At 42.5% G+C, this 14908-nt stretch overlaps 1 pseudogene; it reads right to left on the reverse strand.

Moving 5' to 3' along the window:
• Positions 1 to 1532: 1532 nt before the first annotated feature.
• Positions 1533 to 2501, reverse strand: LOC141933983 (olfactory receptor 5AR1-like; annotated as a pseudogene).
• Between the last annotated feature and the right edge of the window lie 12407 nt (positions 2502 to 14908).

Raw genomic sequence — 14908 nt, forward strand, 5'->3', positions numbered from 1 at the left:
CTAAGAGCCAAACTCCCACCCAGTTGCTCTCTCATCCAGGGAGATCACTTACCTTATTGCCATCATGGGCAAAACATACTTCACTTGGGGAAAAACTAATTTTGTTTACTGACAAATAAAATAGATTTGGGTAGTAAGAAACAAAGATAAAAATTAGAACAACATATTCCCTCTCCCCTTGTTCCAGACTCACTGTCTTTTTTCCCCTCCTCCTCTGCCTGTCTGAGGTTTTCTGCTCTTACATGTGTTTTCCCAGGGGAACCACCAGCTTGGCTGATGGGCTCAGATGTGCCCTGCCATGGGTCTGTTTTGGAGCTGGCTGGAATGTCTTCGTGCCCAGCACAGGGGCAGCACCTGACCTCTTCTCACAGAGGCCAGTTCTGCAGCCTCACCTAACCCCTTGCCCCCAGCCTTGCAGCATAAACCTAACACACAGTTATCAACACTGGTTTGGTCACAAATACAAAGCACAGCGCTGTATGGGCTGCTCTGAAGAAAGTTAACTCCATCCCAGCCAGACCCAGGACACCCTCCGTTGACTACATTGCACAGATGGTCACAGAGGGTTTATTAAATGTAACAGTAACTTTTTGGGTTCTTTGCAAAAGTAATGCTCAGAAGGTGAATCAAAATCTCCCAGAGAGGATGCTTGGTCCCTGTCCAGGGGGTGATGGGACTCTGTTGAAAAAGTCTTTGCAGCAGCATCTTCAGGTGGATAGGATGAGACTCCTTGGAATGTTTCTCTCCTGAATTCTTCTATCAATCTGGTCTGTGGCCCTCTTTGACCAGTCCAGCACATGCATGATGCCCTGCTATTTTTCATCCTAACTGTGCAGAAAACATTTCCTGTCCTATGTTTAAATCCCTGTACTTTGGGATCATTCCTTCCTCTGTGATTTCCAGGTGTCTTATCTATGTAGAAGCCCATCTGTTCTTTGGTAGGAACTGCTGGGAGAAGTCTCTGGGACAGAGAGACTCTCAGTCCAGGATGTGAACCAACACATTGACGTATACAAATAGAGCCTATTGATTGGTCTAGGTTTAGCACCGTGTCCCAGGTCAGGCCACTGACTCATCTATGCTGAGAGCAGGGCAGTTCCTGAACCACCTAGGGAATTAATGACTAAGTAGAATGTGTTTGCACAAAGCTACACCACAGTTATAACTAAAAGACAAATTATTTTCATCCTTCTATCGGACAGTTACATTTCCTTAGCTCTTGTCACAACTGTAATAAAAGCCTAGGAAATGGTTCACATGAAACCACACCAGTGCATATTTTGGATTCTCAGACTACAGGAATCAAATAATTTGCCCACTGACAGTGCTGTTGAGATGCTCTTCAGGAGCTCATCTGGTCTGCTGGTTCAAAAAGGCACATACTTCATAGGTTCAGTGTCATTGTACTTCTTTGATCAGTAGAGATTACATTTATAGCTTCTGTATTTGGAAGCTGGGCCTGTATTGTCAGTAAGGGTAAAGTTAAAAGTATTCATAGCCCTCCTCTCACTCTGAGATCATTTTTTCTGCTTCTAGACCTTATCAAAAACCCTGTATTTGCTCACGGCTGCTCTCAAAGCCTTCTTTATGTTGTTATTTCTTAAGCCATAGATGAGGGGATTGACCAGTGGAGTCAGAACTGTGTGCAAACAGAAAACACTTTGTGGAGGTTTCCCAGGGTGTTTGGTTTTGGTACCAAGTACACAACAATCAAGATCCCATAGAAAAGTGTCACCACAGTAAGGGGGAAGAACAGGCTGAAAAAGCCTTATGCCTTCCTATGGAGGATGGGATCCTGAGGACAGTGTTGCTGATGTACACATAAGATAGGAGTGTCAAGAGAAACAGGGGTAGTGTTAAAAGGGAGGCCAAGATGAACGTTACAATCTCAGTCCAGTGGGTATCACTGCAGGAGAGCTTTACCACCGGTGTGAAGCCACAGAAGAAATGATCAGTTTCATTTGGGCCACAGAAAGTTAGCTGTGGCATCAGAGAGGTGACTATGGCACTAGCCAACAATCCATTTACCCGGGATCCACCTGCTAACTGGAGGCAGCACCTGCCATTCATTATGGTTCTGTAATGCAATGGTTTGCATATGGCAGTGTACCTGTCATAAGACATCACAGACAGGAGGCAACACTCTGCGCCTGCTAGCCCAGTGAAGAAAATTAGTGCAGAAAGCAACCATTAAGTGAAATCACATATTTGCTTGTTAGGAAACTTGCCAGCATCTGGGTGGAATCGTAACAGGTCTCCAAGAATGACAGATTCCCCAGGAAAAAGAACATGGGGTTATGAAGGTGATGATCAGTCACAACCAGCACCATGATCAGGAGGTTCCCCAACACAGTTGTAATGTAGGTCACTAGAAACATCAGGAAGAAGATAAACTGTACTTCTGGAATACTTTGGAAACCAAGGATGATGAATTTCATGACAGCTGTTTCATTCCCCTGCTCTGCTTTTCTCCTGACTGTAACTGTTATAGTAAAGTCCATGAAAATATTTTGATTTTTTGAGAAGAGTCTGCTGACTTTTAGTACAGGTATGTTAATTAACACAGAAAGAGGAATCTTCCAAACAAAATTCTTCCCCCTTACAAAAATCCTGGTTTCCCAAGAGGGTATTTATGCTAGCTAACTTAATGTCTGTGAGGCTAATCTCCACCACCTTCCCTGTCAGAGTCAAGATTCACCCGTCCCCCTTCCAGAAGTTGCCAAGATCACACAAAATACATGACTAACATCAGAAGGATCATACGGAGTTCCATGCTTTGAACATAAAGACTTGGCCTACTTTTAGACTATTATTCAGATGTCAAAAAATAAAATTAAAAAAAAAAAAAAAGCTGGGTTACAGTCCTTATGTTAGATAAGAAAAATCTGTGCTTGGTACTACAGACTCTCAGTGAACGTCGGGGACCTAACTTTCTTTGATGCTTTGGAAAATTCAAGTTACAGTGGTTGTGCGGAGAACATAAATTCTTCAGTCACAGGTATTTATTTTGAAGTTCAACCAAAGATTTCACTATGTGCAATGAAAATATATCATTTTCTTGTGCTTTTCAGTTCCATCTCTTGAGGTATCATTTTCCTGTAAGAGTCAAATATTGATTTACTCCAGCTTATCATAACTTTCTGAGCATCAAGCAGCCATGTTAGATGGCCAAGTAGCTAGTAGCAAAGGTAAAGTCATTTCTCCTGCTATCAGCTTGGAAAGATAAGGGCATTTAATGTTCAGCTTTTACCTTATTTTCTGGTATATAAAGCTATTTTTAAAGATGTTCAGTGGGCAGAGTTAAGTCCTGCTAACTGTCTACTTAAACAAAATGCCTTTTCTGTTCAGAGGTCCTCAGAGAGAGTACCTGTGTTTAAGAAAAAAAAAAATCACATAATTTACAATGATTGTTATTTTCAGCTGAAGTCAGAAACTAACTGAAAAACTTCAAGAGCTTTTTAAAATAGAAGCTTGATCTACTTGGATGTCATGCTTTTGGTATCTGGACATACACTAGTGACTGGGAACCATAAAATTAGGGCACTTAGCAGTCAGAAAGTCAGTCCGTCTTCTTGAAGCCTTTTCCATACTCCCAGTGAAACTGTCACTGCCTCCAGGATTAATTTTATCTAACTTAAGACATTGGCAATGTAGATATTTACATGAGAATAAATATTCAAAATTTCCTTTCATGTTGGAAATAGACTGTCAGCAGTGATTAGTCTGACTTAGTTTACATGTCTCTTGCCATAAAAGTCCAGTGACTCTATTGGCTCAGTCTCTCCTAACTGTAAGAGAACAAGTAATAACTAGCTCAAAGGTAGATGATTAGTTGCAGAGGTCTATGGTTAGTCTTCTTTATTCAACTTGTCCAGCAAACTTAGATTTTAGATTACTAGCTAAGGTCCAGAGGAATCAGACAACTCACTTCTGAATAGAAAACACTAAAATCTGAGCATAAATTTGGAATTACAGTCCTTCTAAGCACAAAAACCATCTGTGATTTAGACTTCTGAGTCAGAGAGGTTGGCCTTAGGCTGCCTGCATAATCAATGGGCAGAAGCAGGCAAGATAATTCTCCCTCTGTGCTAGATGGGTGGGCAGCTGAGTATCTTCAGATGATCTGGATTAAATCAGTCAGTGTCATGGTTTAACCCCAGCTGGCAACTAGATACCACATGACTGCTTGCTCACTTCCAGCCAGTGGGATGGGAAAAGATTCGAAAGGGTGACAGTGAGAAAACTCATGGGTTGAGATAAAGATAGTTTAATAGCTAAAGCAAAAGCCATACATGCAAGGAAAGCAAAATACGGAATTCATTCACTACTTCCCATGAGCAGGCAGGTGTTCAGCCATCTCCAGGAAAGCAGGGCTCCATCACACATAACAGTTACTTGGGGAGACAAACACCATCCCTCTGAATGTCCTCCCTTTCCTTCTTCTTCTCCCTGATTTTGTTGCTGAGCATGACGTTGTATGGTTATGGAATATCCCTTTGGTCATTTGGGGTCAGCTGTCCCAGATGTGTCCTCTCACAGCTCCCTGTGCACCCCCAGCCTGCTTGCTGGCAGGGTGGTGTGAGAAGCAGAAAAGGCCTCGATGCTGTGTAAGCCCTGCTCAGCAAGAACGAAAACATCCCCGTGTTATCAACACTGTTTTCAGCACAAATCCAAAACATAGCCCCATATGAGGTACTATGAAGACATTTAAGTCTATTCCAGCTAAAACCAGCACAGCCAGATAACTAAGCATGATATTATTAGTGTATGGTCACTGATTCGTGGAAACAGACTCTACAGCTCAAAGAGTTATCCAGCAGGTATGTTGGTATGTTTACTCCGGCACTGGGGTGCAAGGGGATTTCTCCACAAAGCTTGCACACCCACCGCACATTTTACCAAAAACTTATCGAGTGTGGATATACATATTCATTGGATTACATAACACAAACATCCATATGCATGAGTGAGGCTGCGTTGGTTCCAGAGGCTGGTGTCAGCAGTTTATGTTCTCTCTGCGCCTGCCCATTGCCTCCTGGGGGGCGTCTTTGGGGGTCTGTTGGAGGAAGGCTCACAGTCCTCCTCACCTTGTACTTTTCCTCGGAGCATGTGCAGTTTCTCTTAGCCAATTTGTTGAACAACAAGAGTGGTTCCAGCCAGTTTGCTTTTTCTGTCTTATCTAAAAGCACTAGCATACTAGTTTCTACTGTCCATATATGGCTATCTATACTCTACAAAGACTCAACTTGTTAGAACCCATCTGCTTTCCAAGGACATATCTCTTATTTTTGCTGAACACAGTAGTCCTTGGTAAGCTTCCACAGAACAGTCAGGGCAAGCAGGATTATTAAGCAATATTCAAAAATCATTATAAGTTGCAATAAGTTGCTATAAGTAAATAAGTTGCAAAGCAGGTGATCATTTCCTTGTATCAGTCACTGGATGTTTTTGAGTACCCAAGACATGTACATGTGGCTGACAGATGTGACACAGGTGTGCTATAGAAGTCAGTCTTGAGGAAGTCAGTCTTAAGCAAAGCACCTGGATTGCAGGTAAATAATTTCTGATCACCCCAAGTGACCCTAGGTTCCTCTGTTTCAGCACTTCAGCTTCTCCAGGATTGTCTTCTGGAGGTCCATGTCTCACTGAGGGAACTGTTGACAGCTTGCTCAGACTTTTACACCTATCTTTTAGATGGCTAAATGGAATGAGATGAGTCTTAACCCAAGGTATTCACAATACTTTAACTTCTAAAATTCTAGAGACCCCCATTCTGGTTTACACATGGAAGCTTCCTTCAGTGTTTGACAGACCACTTAGATGGAGGGTAGGATTCATTGCACCAAGCTTTTGTATGATTTTGCATGTTAAAAACTAAGGGTAGGATTCAGTGCAGATTGTTTTTAAAATATGTACTGTTGTGTGAGGTACTTGTCTAAGTTCTTATCATCATCGCTGGAGATGTTTTTAATCCCATTCTTAGACTATGGAGAGCAGGTCACCTGCCTAGGATTGTTACTTTTCAGATGCAGCACTTCTAAATTGTCTTTATCAAATTCCACCTGCCATCTTAGCAAACTTAGTGACTCAAGCAATCCAGCCTTTCTGGAGGTCTCCACAGCTGAGTTCACTCATTCATTTTCCAGATCGTTTAGGAATATTTACGAGTATCTTGAATACAATGGATTTGAACATAAGGGTCTGTGAATTTGTCTGGTGAATTCTTTCTCCTGTGATGAGTATTCATTTACTGCTGTTTCACGTTTGTTGGGTTTTTTTCTTAAATGAAATTAAGGCTTTTTCCTTTTGTTACAGGGTGGCTTCATTTCTGTGAAAAACTCTGGGGAAATCCAAATAAAATGTAATAAGCAGGTTTGCTTTGTCTACCTGTTTGTTAATAACGTCAAGAAACTCAAGGCTGTAGAAAATCCATATTGATTTCTCCCAATGTATCATACTTACCTGTGTGTCTCAGGAATGCTCTTCTTTGTTAAGACAGACTTGTTAGCATGTTCTTCCCTGGTTTCCCATCAAATGTTTTTTTCAGTTGAAAAATGCCATCACAGTTGCTGCCCTTCTGTTCTCTACATATACTTCTCTGAAGTCTAAGACTATGTAAAGGAAAGAAAGGTGAATCCCATTCCTAGTGGCTGCAGGCAATGAAACAAGCCAACCAGGAAGTGAAAGGCATGCTTGCCTTATGACAATTTCAGGGTAAGCTTCACCGTTTCCTTTCTCCTCCCCGTTTAGTGTCACAGTCAGAAATGCAGTCTCTTCTGACCTGTCTTCTCTTCCCAAATGCTTTACGTACCCTCCAGTTCTTAGTAAAACTCCCTGCATGCTTCTGACTGGATGCTCTGGGGCTAACGATCCCTTTGCTGTGTTTGACTTTATGGTCTCCCTTGTTTCGTCATTTATGCCATACACAAGCACATAGACTCCCACTTGGCATCTGTTAACGAGCATTTCTAGTGATGCTGCGAGTAGGTAATGCTTTGACTCTGCTGCTTGGCAATACCAAAGCAACAGCAACGGTGCAAAAAAATCAAGGCGAGTCTGAAGAAAGGAACAATTAACCTCCAAAGGCTTCTTTAGCCGTTTTTATGGGCCTAAGGGTGTACATCACTAGACACTTCACAAGACGCTGCATGAAGCAGAGAAATGTCATCATCCTAGTCCATCTTCCAGTGACAGGATGGATACTGCCTCACTTTTCCTAATTCCGAAGCAGATGCATTTGTCTTTCTCCGTAGTTAATGGAGAGAAAACAGCATACCCAAAAGATGATCTATTCCCTAGTTTTAGGTACCTTTTTGAAAGGAAAATGGATTTCTTAGGGTGCTGATCTCACTTCTCTGACTACAGAGGGAGTCTAGATGACTACCTTCACCAGCTAACTTCTCAACCTCCAGTTAGCATGAATTCGGCTCCCAACAACTAAATGCAACAAGAAGTGAAACGCACTAAACATAACACCTTTCAGATGGGCAGCAAAAGAGAACTTGAAAAAATCAGTGCAAAGATTTTTGGTTTTATTTGAGAAAACCCAGCAAAATCAAATTAAAAACTCAACTAGATGAAAGCATGTATGCTTGTAACTGCAGTCACTTATGAAGCATTTTGGACCCATTCTAAATACGCCCCAAACCCGTGTTATTGGGACTCAAAGATCAAGGTACTAGCATTTAGCCATCTAAATATAGGTGTCTGCAGGTAAATGCAAAATGGGATCAAGAGGCCAAAACACAGACATCAAACATCCTTTTAGATGTCCTTAGATACCAGAGACAACTTTGCAGTCATGCAGATGTAGCACAGAACCTGCTGGAGACTTGTGCATTTTCAGAATGGCAGCGGGACATCAGACAGAATGCTGTAAGTCATCTCAGCCCACATGTATGTATGTATGTATGTATGTATGTATGTATGTATGTATCTATGTATCTATGTATCTATGTATGTATGTATGTATGTATCTATCTATCTATGTATGTATGTATCTATGTATGTATGTATGTATGTATGTATGTATCTATCTATCTATGTATCTATGTATGTATGTATGTATGTATGTATGTATGTATGTATCTATCTATCTATCTATCTATCTATCTATCTATCTATCCTCCCACTAGAGTCAGGGGTATACACCTTAGTTCAGTTGCCCACACCGAGGTGCCATGTCATTTGGGATGCCTTATGCACCCTACCTGCCCAATACAGGTGATGGAGTCTCGAGGGCAATTCAGTGCCTGAGGGTGTCCAAAATACGGAAGTTTCCTTTCTGGATGATGTCAGTGGGCCAGACAGGATATACTAGAACAAATCAAGTGGTGCTCAGTCGGTGTCTGGACAAGTGAATCAATCCTGCCTGGTCTCCTAGTGAGGCTACCGAAGAGAAACAGGTTTACCATGTACCCTCTGCCAGATCTTCCCCCGTGGGGAGACATCAGATGCCTCAGCATTTCCCAGTTGAAAATCAAAGTCTTATATAGGAGCACCCGCCTATTACAGAAGTTAAAGTTCACATCTAAGTACATATATAGATGCTTAAGCTTAGATCTCAGCCACAGCTTAAGTGACCTTTTTTTTTTTTCTTTCTGAAAATCCATTTGAACTTCCCTATGTTTTTTTAAAGCCTGTTTCACTGTAAAGGTGCTGAAAATAGTTATTTTAAATAAAACATCTCATTCTGAGAGCATCAGAGTACAATTTATAACAATGAGTAAAATATCTTTCATCATTACCCACCCTCTTACCTTTTTTCCCCCAAACTGTGTACTATTTTCAAGTTGAATTCACGGTCACTTGAGTTTTCTTGAAATTCTCATTTTGTCTGTACTTGTTAATGAGCGCTCACACCCCCCAGCCATTCCTCCCTCAGGAAACAAAAATTACTTCACCTGCAACAAGGGGTTATTCAGTGTTTACATGTTTCATTTTCATCTGCCTTGTCACAGCACTACCGAGAGCAGCAGGAATGATGCTTCTCCACGAGAGAGGACTAATCGGGAGACAAGGGTGTCCAAAACACAGGCAGAGGCAGTGACCCCACCAACAGGGTGCAATCCTGCAGCACACACAAAAAGGTGAGCAGAACAGAGCCTTTGAGGGCCGTTGATCATCTGATAAACACAAGGTGGCAAGTCAGAACCAAGGTCAAACCAGGAAGCCTAGAAACATGTCAGGAAGAGCAGGTGATGGGGCACAGGGCTGCTTACACAGGTGGGAGGGGAGGTAGGGGAAGAGCATCCAGGCCTGAGCTTATGTGGAGCTGCTGGAGCTATGGGCAGAGGATGGAGGTCCCAGATGATGCTGGCCATGGCATCTCTGCTCGCTTGAGGCACTGATAAATTCCAGCTTTCCATTTCTGAAGGAATTCAACTGGCTTAATGTAGGGTAGGATTCAGTCTGAAATCAGATGTTTACATTTAGGCATCTAAACTCAAAAGGTAAGATACTTTCACAATATTTGATGTTTAGATTGTCAATGAATTGTGGCAACTGAGACATGGACTCCTGATGAAATCCATAAAGAAAGAGAGTTTATTGTTACAATGGTACATACTTATGCTCTCGGATGCTGTCAGTAAAGCTCTTACTTCATAGTTAACAAATCAGCAATTAGACAGATATCAACCTTTGCTCCTATCACCATCAGACCACTCTAACATGCGCTGTGCAGACCAATCACCTTCTTATTCACGCACTGTTCTTGCGGCAGTAACTTCTCACAGTTCAGTACTTTTCCACAGTTCAGTGTTGCAGCTGTCCGTTGTTTTTCCCTGCCACCTTGGCATAGCTCAGCAGCCTCTTATCTTTCTTCCAAGGCCTGTTTTTCATCAAAGCCTAGCTCTTTCTCACAGGCTGTGCAAGGCTGACAGGCCAATGCCTCCCACAATGAATAGAATGTATGAAGTGTGTTTTTTTCTGCTGGAGATCATTTCTCACACTGCATGGATCTGGCTGAATCCAGGGCTGCTCATGGGTAGCCTGAACCCCCCTTACACAATGCCGAGCCTCTCAGGTAATGTCCCTTTCCCAGTTCCTTGCTCCTGCCATGACTTTCTGTTCAAATTACCACAAGTGGAAAATGTAAATAAGGCCTAAATCTAGAAACACCCATCTCATCTCCTGTTACCATGGACTGTGTCACAAGCATATACAGGATATACAGTTCTTTTCTAATGTATCGTTTAAGGATTTGTCTTCAATAAAGTTGTCCCAGTGAATAAATGCGGGGAGAGTGAGAACCGTGTAAACCACAGGGAAAAGCCTCTGCAGAGAAATTAAAGAGAGTCTGAACTGGCCACAAAGAAAGAGCCTAAGCATTTGAAATATTATTTGTCCTTTACTTCATCAGGGGAACAACATCATGTCTCAATCTGCTCAAAGGGTTGAGAAGCAGGAGAGCAGTCTATTTACAACAATATCACCAATGAAACATATGGAAGGGCTGTAGCTGTACAGGGAGCTGTAGCTATTTCTATTTAGCTTTATAAATGCTAAATAGCTATACATAAACATATAGCACATTTATATATATGCTTTCAGGTTTTATTCAAATATAACATGAGCTTCTATTTGCATTTGGTTTTCCCCACCCTGAACTTGTAGAAGCATCTTAAAAAAAGAATTTCAAGTAAAACTCCTGATTTATATAAAGCTGCATGCTGTGGTAATAGCAGGGAAAAAATATTAGGAAGGAGATACCCACAGGTAAAAGGTGTGATGATATGGTGCAGATTAGCATCTAGTTGTCTTGCAAGAAGGGTGGGTAGACAGCACAACAAGATACAAACAAAAGAGCCCAACATTCCAGGTCCAGAAAGCAAGGAAAGGCAAGGTGTTGTGCTTCTTTTATCCTACACAGCAGAAACACTGTTCTGCGACAGAGCTGAATAAAATGTTACTGAGAAAATACTGAAGAAGAGTTCACAGTTTGGGTGGGAGATAGGCAAGGTGGTCCCTTCAAATAATCAACTAGGGAGTCCAGTGGATTTACACATGTGAAAATGGTGCATTCATAGGCAAGTCTTTGAAACATTTCCCTCTCACATCCCCAAGCTGTATTTTTGTAATGCAAAGAAGAACAAGGGAGCAGCACTGTCCATCAGCTCCTAGCCAGGAATGAAAGACACACCCGTGTTTAACTCCTCCTTCAGGGGTTGAGGAAGCAGGAAAAGGGTAACCTGCTAGCCTAAGGAGCAATCCAGTTCTTAAATCTCTGTCAATGGGGATGAGTCTATTTCTCTGTGCTTTCTGTAAAAATGCCTGGAGTAGAAAGTTGATCTAGTTTGTGAGGATATGTGGTTAGCAGCTATTCAGCATTAAAAAGAGGGAAGGGGAGATAAGGACAGATAAGAGAAAATTAAAGAAACTTAATAAATAAACACTCAGACACAGAAACCCTAATGAGGAGGATATAGCTGAGAACCTGAGCACTGGCATAGGATGGTATCAGAGGGCTCAGAGGTGTAAGTACAATTACCAGCGATCAATCATCTGCATAGCTGCTGCACAAAGAATGCTGAGACAGTCCCACATGAACAGCTTTTTACTGATGGCTCACGTCCTGCTTGCTGCACAGGAGCTCTAAACCTCCTGCCTCTTGTCCCCTTCTCCACTTTCAGCTACTGGGGTCCTAGCACTATTTTTCAGAAAGGCACATCATTTCTTAAGCACGCTTCTCAAAGCACTTGTCTTTACAAGCACTGGACATCAGTGTCATAACTTCCAGGGAACAGTAGCTGGTAGTCTCAACCTTTCTTCACAGGAGAGGTGTTTCACCCCTCAGATAATTTTTGTAGCCTTCCTCGGGACCCACTCGAACAGGTCCATGTCTGTCTTTTACTGGAGACCTCAAAGCAGTAGTCCAGGTGGGGTCTCATGAGAGCAGAGTTGAAGGGGAGAAACACCTCCCTTGACCTGCTGGCCACATTTCTTTTGAAGCAGCCCAGGATATGCTTGGCTTTCTGGGCTGTGAGTGCACATTACCAGCTCATGTCCAATTTGTCATCCATCAGTATCCCTAAATCCTTCTCCACATGGCTTTTCTGAATCCATTCATCCCCAGTTTCTGATGATTCTGGTCATTGCCCCAACCCAGGTGCAGGACCTTGCACTTGGCCTTGTTGAACTTGATGAGCTTCACACAAACCCACTCCTCAAGCCTGTCAAGGTCCCTCTGGATGGCATCCCTTTCCTCTAGCAAATCAGCTGCACCACTCAGCTTGGTGTCATCTGCAAACTTGATGAAGATGCACTCAACCCTACTCTCTGCGTCATTAATGAAGATATTAAATAGTATTGGTCCCCGTACGGACCCTTGAGGGACAGCCCTTGCTACTGGTTTCCACTTGGACATTGAGCCATTGACTGTAACTCTGGACACAGCCATCAAGCCAATACCTTATCCACCTGACAGTTAAATCCATACGTCTCCAACTTAGTGGCAAGTATGTTGTTGGGGACCGTACCAAAGGTCTTACAGAGATCCAGGTAGGTGACATCACTAGCACTTCCCTTTTCCACTGATGCAGTCACTCCATAGTAGAAGGCCACTAGATTAGTCAAGCATGACTTGCCCTTAGTGAAGCTGTAAGAATCAGCACAAGTTTCTCACATAAGTCTGGGGTCTGAGCAGAACAAAACGAGAAAAGTCAAAGAAAAAAAGAAAGGAATAAAAGTCAGCAGGTCCAAACCCAACACCAGGGATTTGGACTTCACTCACCACCAAACATAAGGACAGTTATAATTCTCCTCACTTTACTCATATGAGAAAGTGAAGCACTCTCTCTCTCTCTCTCTCTTTATTCCCCACTGCACTTCTTTCTCTCTCTCTGGTGCTCTCAGAGACTTCTATCTTTAGTCAGCCACCCTTGCTGTCAGTTTCTTTAAACTGTACTTGGAAAAAATTCTGATTTCTAGGGGAGGAATTCCTGGGGAGATAGCTCCTATTTGATGAAACGGAGAGTTGCTAATTTGGTACAAGACTAAAGATACGATTTTTTGTTTCTAGTAGAAATTCTGGAATGTCAGGAACTGCTGGCAAAGGACCAAGTAACAAAATTCATGTGCTTGCACATCCATGTTCCTTCCTCTATTTAATTTTCTGTCAGGTAAGAGATGGAATTTACAACTATCATGACCTCTATGTGTGCCTCATTGTGACTTTGGACCATATTATCTCAACATCATTAGTGGCTCAGAGAAGACCTTGGCAGTGAGCTATGTAGGATATGTAGTGCATGTAGGCTGGCCCGCAACAGGGACTGCAAGCTCTGGACAAAAGCCTGTCCATACGCCTGCCTCTGGTGCCCTGAAAACTCTGCCTGATGTCTTCCACAAAGACAGGAAAGATAAAACCTCAATTTTTTTGTATTCCCATGAAAGTGTGAAACCAATTTATAGCATACATGCAGCTGAGCAAAAGGACTGGAGGGAACAGAATGCATTTCCTTTGTAACTATATTTAGAGAGAAAATAATAGGTGGCCACTAATATTCATAAAAGCCTTTATGGTTTTAAACCATAAAAGGGTTTAAATGGCAGGGGGAAAGAAGAGAAGCTATTGATTCACGGAAAAAAGACTCTACATCTCCAATAGAGTTATACAGCAGGTATGTTTACTCCAGCGCCGGGGTGCAAGGGGATTTCTCCACAAAGCTTGCACACCCACCGCACATTTTACCAAAAACTTATCGAGTGTGGATATACATATCCATTGGATCACATAGCACAAACATCCATATGCATGAGTGAGGCTGGGTTGGTTCTAGAGGCTGGTGTCAGCAGTTTATGTTCTCTCTGCGCCTGCCCATTGCCTCCTGGGGGGCGTCTTCGGGGGCCTTTGGGAGGAAGGCTCACAGTCCTCCTCACCTTGTACTTTTCCCCGGAGCATGCGCAGATTCTCTTGGCCAATTTCTTGAATAATAAGAGTGTTTTCAGCCAGTTTACTGTTTCTATCTTATCTAAAAGTACCAGTGGAACTTCCAGCATCCATATATGGCTATCTTTATTCATTACCAAGACTAGACTAGTTAGAGCACATCTGTTTCCCAAGGACAAAAACATAATATTTTGCTGAACACTGCAGTTCTTGGTAGATTTTCACAGTAAACTGCTTTGTTTTGATGAGCACAGTAGTCCCTGGTAAAACGCCACAGAACCGTCTGGGCAAACAGGATTATTAGCAATATTCAAAAATACTATAACTAATACTATAAATTGCTATAAGTAAGTAAATAAGTTGCTAAGCAGTTTGTTATAAATAAATAAGTAAATAAGCCTCAAAACAAGTAATCATTTCTCTGTATCACTATAAATGTATTTAACCTTATGGATGCTGGTGTCAATGGGTGGGATTAGTGGGTGAAACGCACCTCCCTTATATCAGGGAGAGATTCCCATCCCATCGGTTGAGGTGCCTGCTGTGTAGGTATCTGCAAGCAAGCTGGGTTTCTGGGTTTCCACTGTCGGCAGAGGAGATCTAACTGATACCTCGGTGAAGTCCAGAGGACTGTTTGTCTCACCTTGTGGTCAGCAATGACTCACTTGTCAAGATGTCCCTGAGTCCATGGAACCTCACACAACCAGCTGTTGCGTTAAGAGCTCCATGAGAAGCCATCTGCATGGGAGGCAACACAAGTCCTATTAGCTGGTGTCCTTTCACAGGTGACAGAGATCTATGCAGCAGTCCAGGGTAAAAGTGTCTCACCCTGAAGCAGACAACAACTTTTGGCCTGAGCAATCAGGCCCTACACGTGCCAGGTTCTCGTTGCTGAGCAGAGAGGGTCTCAGGAGACCATCAGGGCTGTAGGCATCTGCACTACAGAGTTTAACTTCAGACAGGTGGAGTCTGAGCTTAACAGCAGAGCTTGGCTTTGTGCCGTAGTGAAACAATGCT

This window comes from Strix aluco, chromosome 24, assembly GCF_031877795.1.
Source record: "Strix aluco isolate bStrAlu1 chromosome 24, bStrAlu1.hap1, whole genome shotgun sequence".
Classification (NCBI taxonomy): Eukaryota; Metazoa; Chordata; class Aves; order Strigiformes; family Strigidae; genus Strix; species Strix aluco.